This window comes from Coregonus clupeaformis, chromosome 12 (assembly GCF_020615455.1).
Source record: "Coregonus clupeaformis isolate EN_2021a chromosome 12, ASM2061545v1, whole genome shotgun sequence".
NCBI classification, from domain to species: Eukaryota; Metazoa; Chordata; class Actinopteri; order Salmoniformes; family Salmonidae; genus Coregonus; species Coregonus clupeaformis.
This window is the reverse complement of record NC_059203.1, coordinates 16000513-16021929: the sequence shown is the minus strand read 5'-3', so window position 1 is coordinate 16021929 and position 21417 is coordinate 16000513. Positions and strand designations below refer to the sequence as shown.

Genomic DNA, 21417 nt, shown 5'->3' with positions numbered 1-21417 from the left:
ATTGTGTTCTACTACACAGCATTGTGTTCTACTACACAGCATTGTGTTCTACTATACATTATGCACTAACAGCATTGTGTTCTACTACACAGCATTGTGTTCTACTACACAGCATTGTGTTCTACTACACAGCATTGTGTTCTACTACTACTACACAGCATTGTGTTCTACTATACAGCATTGTGTTCTACTACACAGCATTGTGTTCTACTACTAGTACACAGCATTGTGTTCTACTACTAATACACAGCATTGTGTTCTCCTACACAGCATTGTGTTCTACTATACAGCATTGTGTTCTACTACACAGCATTGTGTTCTACTATACAGCATTGTGTTCTACTACACAGCATTGTGTTCTACTACACAGCATTGTGTTCTACTATACAGCATTGTGTTCTACTACACAGCATTGTGTTCTACTACTACTACACAGCATTTTGTTCTACTACACAGCATTGTGTTCTACTATACAGCATTGTGTTCTACTACACAGCATTGTGTTCTACTATACAGCATTGTGTTATACTACACAGCATTGTGTTCTACTACAAAGCATTGTGTTCTACTATACAGCATTGTGTTCTACTACACAGCATTGTGTTCTACTACTACTACACAGCATTGTGTTCTACTACTACTACACAGCATTGTGTTCTACTATACAGCATTGTGTTCTACTACACAGCATTGTGTTCTACTATACAGCATTGTGCTCTACTACACAGCATTGTGTTCTACTATACAGCATTGTGTTCTACTACACAGCATTGTGTTCTACTACACAGCATTGTGTTCTACAACACAGCATTGTGTTTCTACTACACAGCATTGTGTTCTACTACACAGCATTGTGTTCTACTATACAGCATTGTGTTCTACTACACAGCTTTGTGTTCTACTACACAGCATTGTGTTCTACTACACAGCATTGTGTTCTACTACTACAATACAGCATTGTGTTCTACTACACATCATTGTGTTCTACTACTAAAATACAGCATTGTGTTCTACTACACAGCATTGTGTTCTACTACACAGCATTGTGTTCTACTACACAGCATTGTGTTCTACTACTACTACACATCATTGTGTTCTACTACAAAGCATTGTGTTCTACTACAGGTGCCTCTACTACACAGCATTGTGTTCTACTACACAGCATTGTGTTCTACTACACAGCATTGTGTTCTACTACTACTACACAGCATTGTGTTCTACTACACAGCATTGTGTTCTACTACTACTACACAGCATTGTGTTCTACTACACAGCATTGTGTTCTACTACAAACATTGTGTTCTACTACACAGCATTGTGTTCTACTACTACTACACAGCATTGTGTTCTACTACACAGCATTGTGTTCTACTACTACTACACAGCATTGTGTTCTACTACACAGCATTGTGTTCTACTACACAGCATTGTGTTCTACTATACAGCATTGTGTTCTACTATACAGCATTGTGTTCTACTACACAGCATTGTGTTCTACTACACATCATTGTGTTCTACTACTACTACACAGCATTGTGTTCTACTATACAGCATTGTGTTCTACTATACAGCATTGTGTTCTACTACACAGCATTGTGTTCTACTACACATCATTGTGTTCTACTACACAGCATTGTGTTCTACTACACATCATTGTGTTCTACTACACAGCATTGTGTTCTACTACACAGCATTGTGTTCTACTACACAGCATTGTGTTCTACTACTACTACACAGCATTGTGTTCTACTACTACTATACAGCATTGTGTTCTACTACACAGCATTGTGTTCTACTACACAGCATTGTGTTCTACTACACAGCATTGTGTTCTACTACACAGCATTGTGTTCTACTACACAGCATTGTGTTCTACTATACAGCATTGTGTTCTACTACACAGCATTGTGTTCTACTACACAGCATTGTGTTCTACTACCTACAGCATTGTGTTCTACTATACAGCATTGTGTTCTACTACACAGCATTGTGTTCTACTACACAGCATTGTGTTCTACTACACAGCATTGTGTTCTACTACACAGCATTGTGTTCTACTACACAGCATTGTGTTTCTACTACACAGCATTGTGTTCTACTACACAGCATTGTGTTCTACTACACAGCATTGTGTTTCTACTACACAGCATTGTGTTCTACTACACAGCATTGTGTTCTACTACACAGCATTGTGTTCTACTACGCATTGTGTTCTACTATACAGCATTGTGTTTCTACTACACAGCATTGTGTTTCTACTACACAGCATTGTGTTCTACTGCTACACAGCATTGTGTTCTACTATACAGCATTGTGTTTCTACTACACAGCATTGTGTTCTACTACACAGCATTGTGTTCTACTACACAGCATTGTGTTCTACTACACACTGGGTTCTACTACAGCATTGTGTTCTACTACACAGCATTGTGTTCTACTACACAGCATTGTGTTCTACTACTAATACACAGCATTGTGTTCTCCTACACAGCATTGTGTTCTACTATACAGCATTGTGTTCTACTACACAGCATTGTGTTCTACTATACAGCATTGTGTTCTACTACACAGCATTGTGTTCTACTACACAGCATTGTGTTCTACTATACAGCATTGTGTTCTACTACACAGCATTGTGTTCTACTACTACTACACAGCATTGTGTTCTACTACACAGCATTGTGTTCTACTATACAGCATTGTGTTCTACTACACAGCATTGTGTTCTACTATACAGCATTGTGTTATACTACACAGCATTGTGTTCTACTACAGCATTGTGTTCTATACACAGCATTGTGTTCTACTACACAGCATTGTGTTCTACTACTACTACACAGCATTGTGTTCTACTACTACTACACAGCATTGTGTTCTACTATACAGCATTGTGTTCTACTACACAGCATTGTGTTCTACTACACAGCATTGTGTCTCTACTACACAGCATTGTGTTCTACTATACAGCATTGTGTTCTACTACACAGCATTGTGTTCTACTACACAGCATTGTGTTCTACTACACAGCATTGTGTTCTACTACACAGCATTGTGTTCTACTACACAGCATTGTGTTTTACTACTACAGCATTGTGTTCTACTACACAGCATTGTGGTTCTACTACACAGCATTGTGTTCTACTATACAGCATTGTGTTCTACTACACAGCATTGTGGTTCTACTACACAGCATTGTGTTCTACTACACAGCATTGTGTTCTACTACACAGCATTGTGTTCTACTATACAGCATTGTGTTCTACTACACAGCATTGTGTTCTACTACACAGCATTGTGTTCTACTACACAGCATTGTGTTCTACTACTACTACACAGCATTGTGTTCTACTACAGCATTGTGTTCTACTACACAGCATTGTGTTCTACTACTACTACACAGCATTGTGTTCTACTACTAATACCGATTGTGTTCTCCTACACAGCATTGTGTTCTACTATACAGCATTGTGTTCTCTACTACACAGCATTGTGTTCTACTATACAGCATTGTGTTCTACTACACAGCATTGTGTTCTACTACACAGCATTGTGTTCTACTATACAGCATTGTGTTCTACTACACAGCATTGTGTTCTACTACTACTACACAGCATTTTGTTCTACTACACAGCATTGTGTTCTACTATACAGCATTGTGTTCTACTACACAGCATTGTGTTCTACTATACAGCATTGTGTTATACTACACAGCATTGTGTTTTACTACAAAGCATTGTGTTCTACTATACAGCATTGTGTTCTACTACACAGCATTGTGTTCTACTACTACACAGCATTGTGTTCTACTACTACTACAGGCATTGTGTTTCTACTATACAGCATTGTGTTCTACTACACAGCATTGTGTTCTACTATACAGCATTGTGCTCTACTACACAGCATTGTGTTCTACTACACAGCATTGTGTTCTACTACACAGCATTGTGTTCTACTACACAGCATTGTGTTCTACAATATAGCATTGTGTTCTACTACACAGCATTGTGTTCTACTACACAGCATTGTGTTCTACTATACAGCATTGTGCTCTACTACACAGCATTGTGTTCTACTATACAGCATTGTGTTCTACTACACAGCATTGTGTTCTGACTACACAGCATTGTGTTCTACACAGAGCATTGTGTTTCTACTACACAGCATTGTGTTCTACTACACAGCATTGTGTTTTACTACACAGCATTGTGTTCTACTACACAGCATTGTGTTCTACTACACAGCATTGTGTTCTACTATACAGCATTGTGTTCTACTACACAGCATTGTGTTCTACTACACAGCATTGTGTTCTACTACACAGCATTGTGTTCTACTATACAGCATTGTGTTCTACTATACAGCATTGTGTTTCTACTACACAGCATTGTGTTCTACTACACAGCATTGTGTTCTCTACTACACAGCATTGTGTTCTACTACTACTACACAGCATTGTGTTCTACTATACAGCATTGTGTTCTACTACACAGCATTGTGTTCTACTACTACCACAGCATTGTGTTCTACTACACAGCATTGTGTTCCTACACAGCATTGTGTTCTACTATACAGCATTGTGTTCTACTACACAGCATTGTGTTCTACTATACAGCATTGTGTTCTACTACACAGCATTGTTTTCTACTACACAGCATTGTGTTCTGTACTATACAGCATTGTGTTCTACTACACAGCATTGTGTTCTACTACTACTTCACAGCATTTTGTTCTACTTACAGCATTGTGTTCTACTATACAGCATTGTGTTCTACTACACAGCATTGTGTTCTACTATACAGCATTGTGTTATACTACACAGCATTGTGTTTCTACTACAAAGCATTGTGTTCTACTATACAGCATTGTGTTCTACTACACAGCATTGTGTTCTCTCTACTACACAGCATTGTGTTCTACTACTACACAGCATTGTGTTCTACTATACAGCATTGTGTTCTACTACACAGCATTGTGTTCTACTATACAGCATTGTGTCTCTACTACACAGCATTGTGTTCTACTACACAGCATTGTGGTTCTACTACACAGCATTGTGTCTCTACTACACAACATTGTGTTCTACTACACAGCATTGTGTTCTACTACACAGCATTGTGTTTCTACTACACAGCATTGTGTTCTACTATACAGCATTGTGTTCTACTACACAGCATTGTGTTCTACTACACAGCATTGTGTTCTACTACACAGCATTGTGTTCTACTACACAGCATTGTGTTCTACTACTACAATACAGCATTGTGTTCTACTACACAGCCTTTGTGTTCTACTACACAGCATTGTGTTTCTACTACACAGCATTGTGTTCTACTACTACAATACAGCATTGTGTTCTACTACACAGCTTGTGTTCTACTACACAGCATTGTGTTCTACTACACAGCATTGTGTTCTACTACTACAAACAGCATTGTGTTCTACTACACATCATTGTGTTCTACTACTAAAACAGCATTGTGTTCTACTACACAGCATTGTGTTCTACTACACAGCATTGTGTTTCTACTACACAGCATTGTGTTCTACTACTACTACCATTGTGTTCTACTACACAGCATTGTGTTCTACTACACAGCATTGTGTTCTACTACACAGCATTGTGTTCTACTACACAGCATTGTGTTCTACTAACAGCATTGTGTTCTACTACTACACAGCATTGTGTTCTACTACACAGCATTGTGTTCTACTACTACTACACAGCATTGTGTTCTACTACACAGCATTGTGTTCTACTACACAGCATTGTGTTCTACTACACAGCATTGTGTTCTACTACTACTACACAGCATTGTGTTTCTACTACACAGCATTGTGTTCTACTACTACTACACAGCATTGTGTTCTACTACACAGCATTGTGTTTATCTACTACACATCATTGTGTTCTACTATACAGCATTGTGTTCTACTATACAGCATTGTGTTCTACTACACAGCATTGTGTTCTACTACACATCATTGTGTTCTACTACTACACAGCATTGTGTTCTACTATACAGCATTGTGTTCTACATATACAGCATTGTGTTCTACTCACAGCATTGTGTTCTACTACACATCATTGTGTTCTACTACACAGCATTGTGTTCTACTACACATCATTGTGTTCTACTACACAGCATTGTGTTCTACTACACAGCATTGTGTTCTACTACACAGCATTGTGTTCTACTACTACTACACAGCATTGTGTTCTACTACTACTATACAGCATTGTGTTCTACTACACAGCATTGTGTTCTCTTACTACACAGCATTGTGTTCTACATACAGCATTGTGTTCTACTACACAGCATTGTGTTCTACTACACAGCATTGTGTTCTACTATACAGAATTGTGTTCTACTACACAGCATTGTGTTCCCCAAGCATTCTACTACACAGCATTGTGTTCTACTACACAGCATTGTGTTCTACTATACAGCATTGTGTTCTACTACACAGCATTGTGTTCTACTATACATCATTGTGTTCTACTACACAGCATTGTGTTCTACTACACAGCATTGTGTTCAACTATACAGCATTGTGTTCTACATTCACAGCATTGTGTTCTACTACACAGCATTGTGTTCTACTACACAGCATTGTGTTCTACTACTACAGCATTGTGTTCTACTATACAGCATTGTGTTCTACTACACAGCATTGTGTTCTACTACACATCATTGTGTTCTACTACACAGCATTGTGTTCTACTACACAGCATTGTGTTCTACTATACAGCATTGTGTTCTACTACACAGCATTGTGTTCTACTACACAGCATTCTGTTCTACTACACAGCATTGTGTTCTACTACACAGCATTGTGTTCTACTATACAGCATTGTGTTCTACTATACAGCATTGTGTTCTACTACACATCATTGTGTTCTACTACTACTACACAGCATTGTGTTCTACTACACAGCATTGTGTTCTACTACTACTACACAGCATTGTGTTCTACTACACAGCATTGTGTTCTACTACACAGCATTGTGTTCTACTACACAGCATTGTGTTCTACTACTACTACACAGCATTGTGTTCTACTACACAGCATTGTGTTCTACTATACAGCAATGTGTTCTACTACACAGCATTTTGTTCTACTACACAGCATTGTGTTCTACTACACAGCATTGTGTTCTACTACTACTACACAGCATTGTGTTTTACTACACAGCATTGTGTTCTACTATACAGCATTGTGTTCTACTACACAGCATTGTGTTCTACTATTCTACTACACAGCATTGTGTTCTACTACTACTACACAGCATTGTGGTTCTACTATACAGCATTGTGTTCTACTACACAGCATTGTGTTCTACTATACAGCATTGTGCTCTACTACACAGCATTGTGTTCTACTATACAGCATTGTGTTCTACTACACAGCATTGTGTTCTACTACACAGCATTGTGTTCTACAATATAGCATTGTGTTCTACTACACAGCATTGTGTTCTACTACACAGCATTGTGTCTCTACTACACAGCATTGTGTTCTACTATACAGCATTGTGTTTCTACTACACAGCATTGTGTTCTACTACACAGCATTGTGTTCTACTACACAGCATTGTGTTCTACTACACAGCATTGTGTTCTACTACTACACAGCATTGTGTTCTACTACACAGCATTTGTGTTCTACTACACAGCATTGTGTTCTACTACACAGCATTGTGTTCTACTACTACAATACAGCATTGTGTTGCTACTACACAGCATTGTGTTCTACTACTAAAATACAGCATTGTGTTCTACTACACAGCATTGTGTTCTACTACACAGCATTGTGTTCTACTACACAGCATTGTGTTCTACTACTACTACACATCATTGTGTTCTACTACAAAGCATTGTGTTCTACTACACAGCATTGTGTTCTACTACACAGCATTGTGTTCTACTACACAGCATTGTGTTCTACTACACAGCATTGTGTTCTACTACTACTACACAGCATTGTGTTCTACTACACAGCATTGTGTTCTACTACTACTACACAGCATTGTGTTCTACTACACAGCATTGTGTTCTACTACACAGCATTGTGTTCTACTACACAGCATTGTGTTCTACTACTACTACACAGCATTGTGTTCTACTACACAGCATTGTGTTTCTACTACTACTACACAGCATTGTGTTCTACTACACAGCATTGTGTTCTACTACACAGCATTGTGTTTCTTCTATACAGCATTGTGTTCTACTATACAGCATTGTGTTCTACTACACAGCATTGTGTTCTACTACACATCATTGTGTTCTACTACTACTACACAGCATTGTGTTCTACTATACAGCATTGTGTTCTACTATACAGCATTGTGTTCTACTACACAGCATTGTGTTCTACTACACATCATTGTGTTCTACTACACAGCATTGTGTTCTACTACACATCATTGTGTTCTACTACACAGCATTGTGTTCTACTACACAGCATTGTGTTCTACTACACAGCATTGTGTTCTACTACTACTACACAGCATTGTGTTCTACTACTACGACAGCATTGTGTTCTACTACACAGCATTGTGTTCTACTACACAGCATTGTGTTCTACTACACAGCATTGTGTTCTACTACACAGCATTGTGTTCTACTACACAGCATTGTGTTCTACTATACAGAATTGTGTTCTACTACACAGCATTGTGTTCTACTACACAGCATTGTGTTCTACTACACAGCATTGTGTTCTACTATACAGCATTGTGTTCTCCTACACAGCATTGTGTTCTACTATACATCATTGTGTTCTACTACACAGCATTGTGTTCTACTACACAGCATTGTGTTCAACTATACAGCATTGTGTTCTACTTCACAGCATTGTGTTCTACTACACATCATTGTGTTCTACTACACAGCATTGTGTTCTACTATACAGCATTGTGTTCTACTACACAGCATTGTGTTCTACTACACAGCATTGTGTTCTACTACACATCATTGTGTTCTACTACACAGCATTGTGTTCTACTACACAGCATTGTGTTCTACTATACAGCATTGTGTTCTACTACACAGCATTGTGTTCTACTACACAGCATTGTGTTCTACTACACAGCATTGTGTTCTACTACACAGCATTGTGTTCTACTATACAGCATTGTGTTCTACTATACAGCATTGTGTTCTACTACACAGCATTGTGTTCTACTACACAGCATTGTGTTCTACTACTACTACACAGCATTGTGTTCTACTACACAGCATTGTGTTCTACTACACAGCATTGTGTTCTACTATACAGCATTGTGTTCTACTACTACTACACAGCATTGTGTTCTACTACACAGCATTGTGTTCTACTATACAGCAATGTGTTCTACTACACAGCATTTTGTTCTACTACACAGCATTGTGTTCTACTACACAGCATTGTGTTCTACTACTACTACACAGCATTGTGTTTTACTACACAGCATTGTGTTCTACTATACAGCATTGTGTTCTACTACACAGCATTGTGTTCTACTACTACTACACAGCATTGTGTTCTACTACTACTACACAGCATTGTGTTCTCCTACACAGCATTGTGTTCTACTATACAGCATTGTGTTCTACTACACAGCATTGTGTTCTACTACTACTACACAGCATTGTGTTCTACTACACAGCATTGTGTTCTACTATACAGCAATGTGTTCTACTACACAGCATTTTGTTCTACTACACAGCATTGTGTTCTACTACACAGCATTGTGTTCTACTACTACTACACAGCATTGTGTTCTACTACACAGCATTGTGTTCTACTACTACTACATAGCATTGTGTTCTACTATACAGCATTGTGTTCTACTATACAGCATTGTGTTCTACTACACAGCATTGTGTTCTACTACACAGCATTGTGTTCTACTACACAGCATTGTGTTCTACTACACAGCATTGTGTTCTACTACACAGCATTGTGTTTTACTACACAGCATTGTGTTCTACTACACAGCATTGTGTTCTACTACACAGCATTGTGTTTTACTACACAGCATTGTGTTCTACTACTACTACACAGCATTGTGTTCTACTACACAGCATTTTGTTCTACTACACATCATTGTGTTCTACTACACAGCATTGTGTTCTACTACACAGCATTGTGATGTACTATACAGTGAGAAGAGTGGGCTGGGCCTGGTTCCCAATAGGGTGATTGTGTCTATAAAACACTAAATCTGTTGTAACCTTAATACACTAACAGAAACCACTAACTCTGTGGTTATCTTAATAGACTAACAGAAAGCCACATCGGCCAAACATCATAGCAACTCTTCATAGGGGTCTAAGAACCATCACCCAGTATCAGACATAAACACGCAGGGAAGAGAGTTTCATTCAAACTCAGTGTTGTTAGGCAAAGAGCACCATTGTCTAGGTGATTCACTAGTACAGTTACTGTCTGATGATGTATCACTACATGTTACTGTCTGATGATGTATCACTACATGTTACTGTCTGATGATGTATCACTACATGTTACTGTCTGATGATGTATCACTACATGTTACTGTCTAATGATGTATCACTACATGTTACTGTCTGATGATGTATCACTACATGTTACTGTCTGATGATGTATCACTACATGTTACTGTCTGATGATGTATCACTACATGTTACTGTCTGATGATGTATCACTACATGTTACTGTCTGATGATGTATCACTACATGTTACTGTCTGATGATGTATCACTACATGTTACTGTCTGATGTATCACTACATGTTACTGTCTGATGTATCACTACATGTTACTGTCTGATGATGTATCACTACATGTTACTGTCTGATGTATCACTACATGTTACTGTCTGATGTATCACTACATGTTACTGTCTGATGTATCACTACATGTTACTGTCTGATGATGTATCACTACATGTTACTGTCTGATGATGTATCACTACATGTTACTGTCTGATGATGTATCACTACATGTTACTGTCTGATGATGTATCGCTACATGTTACTGTCTGATGATGTATCACTACATGTTACTGTCTGATGTATCACTACATGTTACTGTCTGATGATGTATCACTACATGTTACTGTCTGATGATGTATCACTACATGTTACTGTCTGATGTATCACTACATGTTACTGTCTGATGATGTATCGCTACATGTTACTGTCTGATGTATCGCTACATGTTACTGTCTGATGATGTATCACTACATGTTACTGTCTGATGTATCACTACATGTTACTGTCTGATGATGTATCACTACATGTTACTGTCTGAGGTATCACTACATGTTACTGTCTGATGTATCGCTACATGTTACTGTCTGATGATGTATCACTACATGTTACTGTCTGATGATGTATCACTACATGTTACTGTCTGATGATGTATCACTACATGTTACTGTATGATGATGTATCGCTACATGTTACTGTCTGATGATGTATCGCTACATGTTACTGTCTGATGATGTATCGCTACATGTTACTGTCTGATGTATCACTACATGTTACTGTCTGATGATGTATCGCTACATGTTTTACTGTCTGATGTATCGCTACATGTTACTGTCTGATGATGTATCACTACATGTTACTGTCTGATGATGTATCACTACATGTTACTGTCTGATGATGTATCGCTACATGTTTTACTGTCTGATGTATCGCTACATGTTACTGTCTGATGTATCACTACATGTTACTGTCTGATGTATCACTACATGTTACTGTCTGATGATGTATCACTACATGTTACTGTCTGATGATGTATCACTACATGTTACTGTCTGATGTATCACTACATGTTACTGTCTGATGTATCGCTACATGTTACTGTCTGATGATGTATCACTACATGTTACTGTCTGATGAGGTATCACTACATGTTACTGTCTGATGAGGTATCACCTCATGTTACTGTCTGATGATGTATCACTACATGTTACTGTCTGATGAGGTATCACTACATGTTACTGTCTGATGTATCGCTACATGTTACTGTCTGATGTATCGCTACATGTTACTGTCTGATGATGTATCACTACATGTTACTGTCTGATGATGTATCGCTACATGTTACTGTCTGATGTATCGCTACATGTTACTGTCTGATGATGTATCACTACATATTACTGTCTGATGATGTATCGCTACATGTTACTGTCTGATGTATCGCTACATGTTACTGTCTGATGATGTATCACTACATGTTACTGTCTGATGAGGTATCACTACATGTTACTGTCTGATGATGTATCACTACATGTTACTGTCTGATGATGTATCACTACATGTTACTGTCTGATGATGTATCGCTACATGTTACTGTCTGATGTATCGCTACATGTTACTGTCTGATGATGTATCACTACATGTTACTGTCTGATGAGGTATCACTACATGTTACTGTCTGATGTATCGCTACATGTTACTGTCTGATGTATCGCTACATGTTACTGTCTGATGATGTATCACTACATGTTACTGTCTGATGTATCACTACATGTTACTGTCTGATGATGTATCACTACATGTTACTGTCTGATGAGGTATCACTACATGTTACTGTCTGATGATGTATCACTACATGTTACTGTCTGATGAGGTATCACTACATGTTACTGTCTGATGTATCGCTACATGTTACTGTCTGATGTATCGCTACATGTTACTGTCTGATGATGTATCACTACATGTTACTGTCTGATGTATCACTACATGTTACTGTCTGATGATGTATCACTACATGTTACTGTCTGATGATGTATCACTACATGTTACTGTCTGATGAGGTATCACTACATGTTACTGTCTGATGATGTATCGCTACATGTTACTGTCTGATGATGTATCGCTACATGTTACTGTCTGATGATGTATCACTACATGTTACTGTCTGAAGATGTATCGCTACATGTTACTGTCTGATGTATCGCTACATGTTACTGTCTGATGATGTATCACTACATGTTACTGTCTGATGATGTATCACTACATGTTACTGTCTGATGATGTATCGCTACATGTTACTGTCTGATGTATCGCTACATGTTACTGTCTGATGATGTATCACTACATGTTACTGTCTGATGAGGTATCACTACATGTTACTGTCTGATGTATCGCTACATGTTACTGTCTGATGTATCGCTACATGTTACTGTCTGATGATGTATCACTACATGTTACTGTCTGATGTATCACTACATGTTACTGTCTGATGATGTATCACTACATGTTACTGTCTGATGAGGTATCACTACATGTTACTGTCTGATGATGTATCACTACATGTTACTGTCTGATGATGTATCACTACATGTTACTGTCTGATGATGTATCGCTACATGTTACTGTCTGATGTATCGCTACATGTTACTGTCTGAGGTATCGCTACATGTTACTGTCTGATGTATCACTACATGTTACTGTCTGATGATGTATCGCTACATGTTACTGTCTGATGATGTATCGCTACATGTTACTGTCTGATGATGTATCACTACATGTTACTGTCTGAAGATGTATCGCTACATGTTACTGTCTGATGTATCGCTACATGTTACTGTCTGATGATGTATCACTACATGTTACTGTCTGATGAGGTATCACTACATGTTACTGTCTGATGTATCGCTACATGTTACTGTCTGATGTATCGCTACATGTTACTGTCTGATGATGTATCACTACATGTTACTGTCTGATGATGTATCACTACATGTTACTGTCTGATGTATCACTACATGTTACTGTCTGATGATGTATCACTACATGTTACTGTCTGATGAGGTATCACTACATGTTACTGTCTGATGATGTATCACTACATGTTACTGTCTGATGATGTATCACTACATGTTACTGTCTGATGATGTATCGCTACATGTTACTGTCTGATGTATCGCTACATGTTACTGTCTGAGGTATCGCTACATGTTACTGTCTGATGTATCACTACATGTTACTGTCTGATGATGTATCGCTACATGTTACTGTCTGATGATGTATCGCTACATGTTACTGTCTGATGATGTATCGCTACATGTTACTGTCTGATGTATCACTACATGTTACTGTCTGATGATGTATCACTACATGTTACTGTCTGATGATGTATCACTACATGTTACTGTCTGAGGTATCACTACATGTTACTGTCTGATGTATCACTACATGTTACTGTCTGAGGTATCACTACATGTTACTGTCTGATGTATCACTACATGTTACTGTCTGATGATGTATCACTACATGTTACTGTCTGATGATGTATCACTACATGTTACTGTCTGATGTATCACTACATGTTACTGTCTGATGATGTATCACTACATGTTACTGTCTGATGTATCACTACATGTTACTGTCTGATGATGTATCACTACATGTTACTGTCTGATGATGTATCGCTAACTGCTACTGTCTGATGATGTATCGCTACATGTTACTGTCTGATGTATCGCTACATGTTACTGTCTGATGATGTATCACTACATGTTCCTGTCTGATGATGTATCACTACATGTTACTGTCTGATGTATCACTACATGTTACTGTCTGATGATGTATCGCTACATGTTTTACTGTCTGATGTATCGCTACATGTTACTGTCTGATGATGTATCACTACATGTTACTGTCTGATGATGTATCACTACATGTTACTGTCTGATGATGTATCGCTACATGTTTTACTGTCTGATGTATCGCTACATGTTACTGTCTGATGTATCACTACATGTTACTGTCTGATGTATCACTACATGTTACTGTCTGATGATGTATCACTACATGTTACTGTCTGATGATGTATCACTACATGTTACTGTCTGATGTATCACTACATGTTACTGTCTGATGTATCGCTATATGTTACTGTCTGATGATGTATCACTACATGTTACTGTCTGATGAGGTATCACTACATGTTACTGTCTGATGAGGTATCACCTCATGTTACTGTCTGATGATGTATCACTACATGTTACTGTCTGATGAGGTATCACTACATGTTACTGTCTGATGTATCGCTACATGTTACTGTCTGATGTATCGCTACATGTTACTGTCTGATGATGTATCACTACATGTTACTGTCTGATGATGTATCGCTACATGTTACTGTCTGATGTATCGCTACATGTTACTGTCTGATGATGTATCACTACATGTTACTGTCTGATGATGTATCGCTACATGTTACTGTCTGATGTATCGCTACATGTTACTGTCTGATGATGTATCACTACATGTTACTGTCTGATGAGGTATCACTACATGTTACTGTCTGATGTATCGCTACATGTTACTGTCTGATGTATCGCTACATGTTACTGTCTGATGATGTATCACTACATGTTACTGTCTGATGTATCACTACATGTTACTGTCTGATGATGTATCACTACATGTTACTGTCTGATGAGGTATCACTACATGTTACTGTCTGATGATGTATCACTACATGTTACTGTCTGATGATGTATCGCTACATGTTACTGTCTGATGTATCGCTACATGTTACTGTCTGATGATGTATCACTACATGTTACTGTCTGATGAGGTATCACTACATGTTACTGTCTGATGTATCGCTACATGTTACTGTCTGATGTATCGCTACATGTTACTGTCTGATGATGTATCACTACATGTTACTGTCTGATGTATCACTACATGTTACTGTCTGATGATGTATCACTACATGTTACTGTCTGATGAGGTATCACTACATGTTACTGTCTGATGATGTATCACTACATGTTACTGTCTGATGATGTATCACTACATGTTACTGTCTGATGATGTATCGCTACATGTTACTGTCTGATGTATCGCTACATGTTACTGTCTGAGGTATCGCTACATGTTACTGTCTGATGTATCACTACATGTTACTGTCTGATGATGTATCGCTACATGTTACTGTCTGATGATGTATCGCTACATGTTACTGTCTGATGATGTATCACTACATGTTACTGTCTGAAGATGTATCGCTACATGTTACTGTCTGATGTATCGCTACATGTTACTGTCTGATGATGTATCACTACATGTTACTGTCTGATGATGTATCGCTACATGTTACTGTCTGATGTATCGCTACATGTTACTGTCTGATGATGTATCACTACATGTTACTGTCTGATGAGGTATCACTACATGTTACTGTCTGATGTATCGCTACATGTTACTGTCTGATGTATCGCTACATGTTACTGTCTGATGATGTATCACTACATGTTACTGTCTGATGTATCACTACATGTTACTGTCTGATGATGTATCACTACATGTTACTGTCTGATGAGGTATCACTACATGTTACTGTCTGATGATGTATCACTACATGTTACTGTCTGATGATGTATCGCTACATGTTACTGTCTGATGTATCGCTACATGTTACTGTCTGATGATGTATCACTACATGTTACTGTCTGATGAGGTATCACTACATGTTACTGTCTGATGTATCGCTACATGTTACTGTCTGATGTATCGCTACATGTTACTGTCTGATGATGTATCACTACATGTTACTGTCTGATGTATCACTACATGTTACTGTCTGATGATGTATCACTACATGTTACTGTCTGATGAGGTATCACTACATGTTACTGTCTGATGATGTATCACTACATGTTACTGTCTGATGATGTATCACTACATGTTACTGTCTGATGATGTATCGCTACATGTTACTGTCTGATGTATCGCTACATGTTACTGTCTGAGGTATCGCTACATGTTACTGTCTGATGTATCACTACATGTTACTGTCTGATGATGTATCGCTACATGTTACTGTCTGATGATGTATCGCTACATGTTACTGTCTGATGATGTATCACTACATGTTACTGTCTGAAGATGTATCGCTACATGTTACTGTCTGATGTATCGCTACATGTTACTGTCTGATGATGTATCACTACATGTTACTGTCTGATGAGGTATCACTACATGTTACTGTCTGATGTATCGCTACATGTTACTGTCTGATGTATCGCTACATGTTTCTGTCTGATGATGTATCACTACATGTTACTGTCTGATGATGTATCACTACATGTTACTGTCTGATGTATCACTACATGTTACTGTCTGATGATGTATCACTACATGTTACTGTCTGATGAGGTATCACTACATGTTACTGTCTGATGATGTATCACTACATGTTACTGTCTGATGATGTATCACTACATGTTACTGTCTGATGATGTATCGCTACATGTTACTGTCTGATGTATCGCTACATGTTACTGTCTGAGGTATCGCTACATGTTACTGTCTGATGTATCACTACTTGTTACTGTCTGATGATGTATCGCTACATGTTACTGTCTGATGATGTATCGCTACATGTTACTGTCTGATGATGTATCGCTACATGTTACTGTCTGATGTATCACTACATGTTACTTTCTGATGATGTATCACTACATGTTACTGTCTGATGATGTATCACTACATGTTACTGTCTGAGGTATCACTACATGTTACTGTCTGATGTATCACTACATGTTACTGTCTGAGGTATCACTACATGTTACTGTCTGATGTATCACTACATGTTACTGTCTGATGATGTATCACTACATGTTACTGTCTGATGATGTATCACTACATGTTACTGTCTGATGTATCACTACATGTTACTGTCTGATGATGTATCACTACATGTTACTGTCTGATGTATCACTACATGTTACTGTCTGATGATGTATCACTACATGTTACTGTCTGATGATGTATGCTAACTGCTACTGTCTGATGATGTATCGCTACATGTTACTGTCTGATGTATCGCACATGTTACTGTCTGATGATGTATCACTACATGTTCCTGTCTGATGATGTATCACTACATGTTACTGTCTGATTTATCACTACATGTTACTGTCTGATGATGTATCACTACATGTTACTGTCTGATGTATCACTACATGTTACTGTCTGATGATGTATCACTACATGTTACTGTCTGAGGTATCACTACATGTTACTGTCTGATGTATCACTACATGTTACTGTCTGATGTATCACTACATGTTACTGTCTGAGGTATCACTACATGTTACTGTCTGATGTATCACTACATGTTACTGTCTGATGATGTATCACTACATGTTACTGTCTGATGATGTATCGCTAACTGTTACTGTCTGATGATGTATCGCTACATGTTACTGTCTGATGTATCGCTACATGTTACTGTCTGATGATGTATCGCTACATGTTCCTGTCTGATGATGTATCACTACATGTTACTGTCTGATGTATCGCTACATGTTACTGTCTGATGTATCGCTACATGTTACTGTCTGATGATGTATCACTACATGTTACTGTCTGATGTATCGCTACATGTTACTGTCTGATGATGTATCACTACATGTTACTGTCTAATGATGTATCACTACATGTTACTGTCTGAGGTATCACTACATGTTACTGTCTAATGATGTATCACTACATGTTACTGTCTGATGATGTATCACTACATGTTACTGTCTGAGGTATCACTACATGTTACTGTCTGATGTATCACTACATGTTACTGTCTAATGATGTATCACTACATGTTACTGTCTGATGATGTATCACTACATGTTACTGTCTGAGGTATCGCTACATGTTACTGTCTGATGATGTATCACTACATGTTACTGTCTGATGATGTATCACTACATGTTACTGTCTGATGTATCACTACATGTTACTGTCTGAGGTATCACTACATGTTACTGTCTGATGTATCACTACATGTTACTGTCTGATGATGTATCACTACATGTTACTGTCTGATGTATCACTACATGTTTTACTGTCTGATGATGTACATGTTACTGTCTAATGATGTATCACTACATGTTACTGTCTGATGTATCACTACATGTTTTACTGTCTGATGATGTACATGTTACTGTCTAATGATGTATCACTACATGTTACTGTCTGATGATGTATCACTACATGTTACTGTCTAATGATGTATCACTACATGTTACTGTCTGATGTATCGCTACATGTTACTGTCTGATGTATCGCTACGGATGTTACTGTCTGATGATGTATCACTACATGTTACTGTCTGATGTATCACTACATGTTACTGTCTGATGATGTATCACTACATGTTACTGTCTGATGATGTATCACTACATGTTACTATCTGATGATGTATCACTACATGTTACTGTCTGATGATGTATCATTACATGTTACTGTCTGATGATGTATCACTACATGTTACTGTCTGATGATGTATCACTACATGTTACTGTCTGATGTATCACTACATGTTACTGTCTGATGATGTACATGTTACTGTCTAATGATGTATCACTACATGTTACTGTCTGATGATGTATCACTACATGTTACTGTCTAATGATGTATCACTACATGTTACTGTCTGATGTATTGCTACATGTTACTGTCTGATGTATCACTACATGTTACTGTCTGATGTATCGCTACATGTTACTGTCTGATGATGTATCACTACATGTTACTGTCTGATGTATCACTACATGTTACTGTCTGATGATGTATCACTACATGTTACTGTCTGATGTATCACTACATGTTACTGTCTGATGATGTATCGCTACATGTTTTACTGTCTGATGTATCGCTACATGTTACTGTCTGATGATGTATCACTACATGTTACTGTCTGATGATGTATCGCTACATGTTTTACTGTCTGATGTATCGCTACATGTTACTGTCTGATGTATCACTACATGTTACTGTCTGATGTATCACTACATGTTACTGTCTGATGATGTATCACTACATGTTACTGTCTGATGATGTATCACTACTGTGACGACCCTCCCACTCTGTCTGCCGTATTCTCTCTTTGCTCTTGTTTCCTTATTAGGATGCCGGTGGGCGGAGTTGGGAGGGTCGTCAGCTACATGGGAAACACCTTGGCCGGGTGTGTCCCAGCATAAATGGAACTCTTCCACAGTCATTGAGGAGACTCTCTCCAGGCAGATACTTTGATTTTGGTTGTGATATTTTTGTGGCCTTTTTTGGGTTGTTTGCTTTGGCACTTATCAACACTTTTCTATATTACATTTATGCAAGCAAACACTCACTTACACTACTGATTACTGATTACACACCCCATTGTTATTTCAGTTAGTTACTTTAATTAATAAATATATACTTTGAGTACTCCTTGTCTCCACGTGTCTCCCTTTTGTTACGAACTTGAGCCGGTTCGTGACAAGTGGGGGCTCGTCTGGGATTTTGAACTGGTTGTGTTTGGGAGAACGTGGAGTTAATGTCCAATGCTGTAGGGTTTTTCTTTGTAAATTTTGTTAGTTTGTTTGAGTTTGATAGGCCAGTATTGGTTGCCTTTGGGTTTTGTACTGCGTTGGAGAGAGTACATTGGTTAGTTTCCAGTCCCTGCCCAGCCTGGAAACTCTTGCTCTACTCGCTGTTGGGACATCGGTCTGAGGTGAGTACAATCGGCTGTGTACCTCAGTGGGAGATTGGGTAGGGTAGTGACATTTGCTACCCGGAGCTATAGCTTTTTCCCCTGATAGGCTTAGTGACGTGTTTTGTTTGGGATACGTTGGGCATGGTTAAATGTTTGTTATTTTTTGTGTGGTGTCAGTGGACTGAGCAGTTGTCTCGGGGGCACATCCGTGGCTTGGGAAATCTACCAGCGTGCTGGGGGTTTAATTCCTTGCCAGCGGGCTACAGTGCGTAATTACCCACCGCGAATCTGCACGAAGACTAGGGTTGAGTTATTGTAGGTTGGGGAAGCTCCATATCCCAGCTCTCTTCTGTGGTGCTCGGTGTGATTGTCATTTCTCTTGTGTCTGGTGTGCTCAGCAGAGGGGTTGAGCAAGATTATTATGATCTATATATATATATTTTTTTTCTTGATTATGGCGTCTAATGTAGATGAGTTCATTCGCTTTCCATCAGAAGAACTGTTAGAATTATGTACTAAAGAACAGCTGTTGAAGGTTGCTGAACACTACAAGGTTGAAATTAGTGATAAACGCCTAAAAAATTCTATTAGGTTAATATTGAAGGCCAATTTGATGGAGAGTGGTATTCTGGATGTTACCACTGGGGCAGCCTCTGCTGAGGACACGTTGTCTCCCGATATGTTACAATGACCGCTCCATCGGTTAGTCATGGTGGTCTTCTTTTTGAACAGCAGAAAGAACTGCTTCTGTTACAGCTAGAGCATGAACAAGCTAAAATGGAGCATGATCGTGTAAAATATGAAAGGGAAATGGAATTTAAACAGGATATAGAGCGTGCTAAAATCAAGCTGCAACAAGAGCGACTAGAGTTGGTTAGGGAAGGAAAGCTCTCAGGGGAGAGTTTGCTCTGGGAAGGTGACTCAGAGTTACCTAGGGTCG

At 38.3% G+C, this 21417-nt stretch overlaps 1 protein-coding gene across 12 annotated transcripts in view; it reads right to left on the bottom strand.

Moving 5' to 3' along the window:
- Positions 1-21417, bottom strand: part of atp2b2 (ATPase plasma membrane Ca2+ transporting 2) — a 265384-nt gene that overhangs the window by 109940 nt on the left and 134027 nt on the right. The window lies entirely within an intron of this gene.